This window comes from Phragmites australis, chromosome 6 (genome assembly GCF_958298935.1).
Source record: "Phragmites australis chromosome 6, lpPhrAust1.1, whole genome shotgun sequence".
NCBI classification, from domain to species: Eukaryota; Viridiplantae; Streptophyta; class Magnoliopsida; order Poales; family Poaceae; genus Phragmites; species Phragmites australis.
The window spans coordinates 42,161,759-42,168,175 of NC_084926.1; the positions used below are offsets into that span (position 1 = coordinate 42,161,759).

At 39.0% G+C, this 6,417-nt stretch overlaps 1 pseudogene; it reads left to right on the forward strand.

The window, feature by feature from the left end:
- The first annotated feature begins 3,275 nt into the window (after positions 1-3,275).
- Positions 3,276-5,679, forward strand: LOC133923244 (uncharacterized; annotated as a pseudogene).
- Positions 5,680-6,417: the final 738 nt, after the last annotated feature.

Genomic DNA, 6,417 nt, shown 5'->3' on the forward strand with positions numbered 1-6,417 from the left:
GTCTAGCTTTATTTCTAACAACAACACCATTCTCACTTTGTTTATTTTTGAAAAACCAATTAGTACCGATATGTGTATGGCCCGAAGGAGGTGCGACAAGCTTTCAGACTTTGTTGCATTCAAAATTTTCAAGTTCCTCATGCATGGCATTGATTCAAGATTTGTCAGTTAATGCATGTGAATAATCTTTGGGTTCAAAAGAAGCAACAAAATATGAATGAGCATGATAATTAGAATCAATAAACTTGGATCGTGTGACTCGTTCATACAAATCTCCAAGCATCTGATCAGGTGGATGACTCCGCTGAATGTGCAAAGGAGCATTGACTCCAAAAGTAATATCTTTTTCTCCTTCAACATGCACAGATGACGTACTAGCTTGAGGATATCCAATTGTAGCTGAAGTAGTCGAAGGTATTAAATGATCTTCAACTGATTGTGTCACAATAATTAAAATTTCATCCTCCTCATCATCATTATCATAACAAATATGCTCTCAAACTCCCCCTGAACATATGTACCTATACCTGCATTACTTGATCTAGTTCCAGGACTAGCCTCATCGAAAGTAATCTCACGTGTTTTAACAATTTTTTTATATTCCAAAACAAGCACACGATAGCCGTGAGTATGAGCAGGATATCCAAGAAAAACTCCATCAGTTGATCTGGACTCAAACTCATCCAAATTTTTAGATTTTAGCGCAAAACACTTACAACCAAAAACTCTAAAATGAGATACACTAGGCTTATGTCCAAACCGCAGCTTATATGAAGTTTTACCCAATTTAGATCTCAAGAAAAAAACGTTTGAAATATAACAATCAATAGATATAGCTTCAGCCCAAAATTTTCTAGAGTAGAAATTTCATCTAATATGGTTCTAGCCATCTCAACCAGAGTTATATTCTTCCTTTCAACTATACCATTTTATTGAGGTACTTTAGGTGATGAAAATTGAGGTTCAAAACCTTTATCGACACAAAAGTGATAAAAAAAAGAATTTTTAAATTCTATCCATTATCACTTCTAATAGCTCTAAGTGAACATGGTAGATCAACAGACAATCTGAGAAATAGATTCCTAAAATGATCAAAAACTTCATCCTTAGATGTCATAAAGAAAACCCAAGAGTATCTAGAGAAATCATCAACAATAACAAGTACATACTATTTACCTTCAAAATATTGTACTCTATAGGGACTAATAGTATCAAGGTGCAAAAGTTGACCTGGTGTATTTGTCATAACCATGGTAATAGGTGGATGTGAACTTGAATGCATTTTAGCATCTCTGCATGAAGAGCTTACTAATTCTCTATCACCCTTAAGCTTAGGCAAACCACGAATAAGAATCTAAACCACTAACTTAGGTGAGATGATCTAGATCAATATGACCAAGTCTACGATGCCAAAAGAATAAATCTTTAGCCACATTAGCAACAAGACATATAAGCTTAGAAGAAGGTGATGCATCAAAATCAGCTTTAAAAACTATTCCAAAATGTGAAATTCTAAAAACCAAATCACTTGTAGCATCTAAAACTTCACATTCACTTTTCTGGTTGATGGCTCTTTCAACAGAGATTTTGATTTCTACTGGAGATGGAGTTGGAGATATGTGTTTGTGTGTCTAATGTAGTGCAGGTGATGGATGCGACTTGGTGGCTGACGATGGGAAGATCGAAGCTAAGCGGGGAGCTCGGTACCGAACAATCGAGGGAGCCGAGCGAAGTCGAGGGTGATCCTATCTGTACACATAGAGGTCAAGCAAAGCATGAGATAAATGATGAAGATGGTGTATTGACAAAGTCAAGCGAAAGGGATGTCGGTGCAAGTGACAAGGCAGCCCGAGAGATCGAGAGCAGGAGATACTTGTTGGTGGTCAAGATCACAAGACGGAGGATATGCATCGACATCAGAAGACTTGCTTAAGGTGTAAGCAAGTGGTTGTGTGTCACACTTTGAGAAGCGTGCAAGGCGGTTTCCCAGTTTGGCCGCAAAAGCTACAGGAGGAGGGAGTGCACGTGGCATCATTGAAAAGCTTGCGTCAAGGTGAGGCCAAGTCATGAATGCGCCACAGCCATCTGATGGACAAAGAAAAATTCGAATGAAACTACCCCCGGTGGTAGGTGGGAGTGCATTGTAAGTGAAGTACAGTTTAGGGACATGATTGCTTAAGGGTTAAGCAAGCCCCCTAGGCCTATAAATAGAGGGGTATAGTTGGTGGAAATTGAGAGGCTTTGAGAGTTTTGGAGAATCTTGAGAGCCTTCCACTTGTGTTGTGTGGAGAGGGAGTGAGAGGGGTGCTTAGCCTATGTTTAGGTGAGAGTTTTTATGAGAAAAATACTTTGTAATTTGCCAAAAGAGGGTGTTCCTCTGAGTTTAACGAAGAAAGTGTTTTTTAATATGCTTGAGTTCATCTACTTCTAGTCTCTTTCTTTTGGCTCTCTTGTTTTCGTGCAAGATTTTGGTGATTTCTTGTTGACTAATGTTGTGTCACTTTTGTTGGTTTCCTACGTAGTGACTTGTATTTCTTGGCCAAAGAACAAAGAAACTCTACACTTAAGTTTAGGTTGATTAACAATTACACAGATCCTTTTAATTGGGCATAGTTGCAACAAGTAGAGATCATGTAGCTACTTGCAAGCTACAGTGCTGATTGTAAGCGCATCAACTATCACTACAACAATGCTGCAAACCTTCATTGATTTAAGACGTTTTTTCTAGAAGGTATCATAAAAATTAATTTGGGGTTATAACACTGCATTTTAGCGATGAATAGTGGTACAACCGTCACTAAGGCCCAGCAAAAATTATCACAGACCGATACACTAAAGTGTTGTGACGAAACAATTTTGTCAGAAGAGTTCGGTTAGCACCTGTGACAAAGTTATATTGTCATAAAATTCTGGCATGGATAAAGCAAGCGTGGCCTACCAGTCAGCCGTGGTCCCACATGTAAGTATGAGGTGAAAAGTAGGGATGCATAATAGAAAAGAACAATCCACCCTAAGGTTCGAACCTGGGACCGATCGGATGAGGAGGATCAGCACTACCACTGAGCTATGGAGAGAGTTCGAATCCTTGACATCTAAAATTTTATATATACATAAATCTATGGCCTACCTGTCACTTGCAGGCCAGAGCAACAAGTCTGTTTTGGGACTTGGCGAGAAAACAGATCACGCCCCCAGCGCTAAAATAGCTGCACGCCCCCTAAAAAAAAAGAGATGGCGATGATCATGACACACTCCGGTGGCACATACCAGAGGCGATGGTGCACACCTCGCATCATAGATTTGCGGTGCCCCATGGTGGCACAGCAAAGCGGCACATCCTGACGGAGACGGTAGCGCTGCCTTGCGGTGAAGGCCAGCGCAAGTGGTCCCAAAGATTCATGTTCTTTGTATGACCCTCAAGAGAACGAGGACTCTGAACAAGAGGTAGTTGATAAGGTATTAATTCTTCTTTGCATGTGCAAGTTTGTGCTATCACTGTTGTAGTGTTATTTCTCATTAGCTTCGATTATGCAATTTACTTAATTTGGATCTAATTCTCTTTTATTCTGCCTATTGAGGCTTCACAGATTTCTAAGGATCTACCTAACAAGAGTTCCAAGTAGATTGGCAGCATGTCTGTTGAAGGAGCAAAAGCATCAAAGAGAGTGGTAGCACCTGAGCAACAAGAGCAACCTACTAGAGTCACTAGGCATAAGACAAGGGAATTGACTTCAACTACGGAAGTTTTCCATGGTATGAATCTAGATCTACAAGAAGTGCCGACCCTAAGCCTATCTATTGCAACACGCGATGCATTGGTATCTACTAATTCTCCAACCCAAAATGAGGGCTAGATCCATATGAGCGATGAAGGCAAGTGATTGTATCTCCTTTGTGCAAGGTAAATATTCTTTACACTATTGCAAATAGCAACTAAATGAGTTACACTAACTCTATGAATGTAATTTTGTCAGGTGCATTAACTGCCAGTACACAACAAGGGCAAAGGGGAAGAAGAATGGGGAAAGATCTTGATAGGATAAGCAGAGGGTTATGCAGTAAGATTGCAATCCATATTTCTGAAGGGAAGAGACGGCCAGAGGCACCTATGCAAGCTGCAAAGCTTGCATCAGAGTGTGGGATTATACTTAGGCAGCATATACCAATCCTTCCACACTGGAAGGAGTACAAGAAGAATGAGTCTCATCTTACAAACTACATTGGCAAAGTTGATGTAAGTATATCAACTCTTGACCAAAAGTGAAGTCAATTTCTATTCTACTTGTTCTGTCAAAGTTCATTGTATCCTTTGCATTCTCTTTTCTTGATGTTCATGCTCTCTACTATGGCCAATTTACCATAGACACCAATAGTAAGGTAGTGAGAAATGAATGTTCTGATATGCTAAAGGGTGGATAAAGATAGATGAGGTACATGCTAAAAAAACAATACGTCAATGGTGTACCAGCAAATGAAGTCAGAACCACATCGCCTACGAAGTGTATGACTGACTCTTAATGGAGAGAACTGGTGGAGATGTGGTCAAGCTCAAAACACAAGGTATGAGTCTTATTCAATTGAGTTTCAGATTTAGATTCCTCCTATGTTACAAATGTTGTTTGTCAGTCAGATAAAAATGTGCAACCAAAAAACCATTTTTTCAGAACACTTGAATTTAGCACGAACCGAAACATATGGATTAATGGTTAAGCAAGATGTTTGCTGCTAAACATCACACTTTCTGTTTAATGAAATTTGGACATTCTTGGGATGTCACATCCATATATGGCATTGTTGCTTCTAAATGTTGTACCGTATTTTCATGAAAGTGAAATCCTTGGAGTATTTTTAGTATTTAGTAATTTTTATTAGTCTATCTTACACAAATGTATCATCTGCAGGACAAGTGTATCAAAAACCAACTGAATCATGAGAATGTCCAGTTTCAGGAGCGGACAAGCTCTCAGTGCTACATTGCACAGGCCTATGTCATGGTAAGAAACTAAACAAATGATGTTTGTGATCACTACTCATGAAATCTTGATCATGTTCCAAGCTAACAATTTGAAGTTGTTTGCACATCATTTTAGAAGCTAGACAAATATAAAGATGTAGAGCCCACCATGATTGATCTTTTCAAGGATTGCCATTGCAGTAAGAATATATGTTTTAGTGAGCTAGTAAATAAAGCTATTGTAAGTCCTTATTTTCTTTTTTTCCTTTTCTACATGAAGTACACTTGAAAAAAATCTGAGTACACTATGGAAGTCTGAGTTGTTATCCTTCTATTGCTAAGCTGACATGAAAGCAATCATGGTTGAACCAATACAAGATGGACATGAACCATAGTCTGCTACTGAAGTTGTTTCTCAAGTTCTGCAATCAACTACATTTCTTCAAAATGTGGGCCTTCAGTCAGCGTCTAAGAAAAGCTCCAAAGGTGGCGTTTCTTTGCAGGTAGAAGAGCCTCAGGCTGAACTTGAGACCGAGAAACAAGGAGTAGCAAAACTTCAACAACAAATTAATGCTTAGTAGTAAGAGTTGGATACCTTGAAGAAATAGGCACAAGAATCAGAAATAGCAATGAAAAACTAGTCAGAAGAGATTGGTAGTTTGAAGAAGACAACACAAGAAACTAATGTCCTCCTTCATCAACTACTAAGCTTCAATCAGGGTTAGGTCCATCTACTCCCTAAAATTTTTGGGTTCTGCTTATCAGCTTGATGTAGCTCCAACTGTTGATGAATTGATTTGGTTTCTATTTTCATGATTTTGAGACCTAGGAGATAGCATATTATGTAAACTTGTGGCTGTTTGATTCTATCTAGGGTTTATGACCATTATTATTGTATTTTGGTTTGTGGGAGCTATCCAATTATAAATCGTATGAACTATAGAATTAGGTCTTATAAACTAGTGTTGACACTCAAATTTGGCTCGAGTTAAAATTAATGCGAACATCGGATAGTTCAGTAATAGCTTATTTTAAACACAGGATCATCCGGTGAGTTCAAATTAGGGTTTACTCCCAGACTTTTAGTCCGGTGAATACTCCGGTGTCATCACCAGATCATCCGATGTATAGAAGATGGAGGAGAGGAGTTGGCAGCGGAATATTGTGAACACTGGATAGAGAGCAAAACTCCGGTAGGTCATAGGAACATCCGGTGTTAAGAAGGATTTCTCGAGACACTTCTGAGTAATTGTACGGCGTAAACATAAAACTCCGACGCTAGCATTTTGTTCACACCGATTTATCCGGTGAGAACAAAGCTTGAAGTCTAGGGTTTTTGAAGATTGCATTCACCGGATAGTACGGTGATAGCATTTTGTGCCTCAAAATGGGTTTAGCAAAAAACCGATTTAAGCCTCAAAATGGGTTCGGTCAAAACCAAATTGGGCCTCAAAATGGGCTAA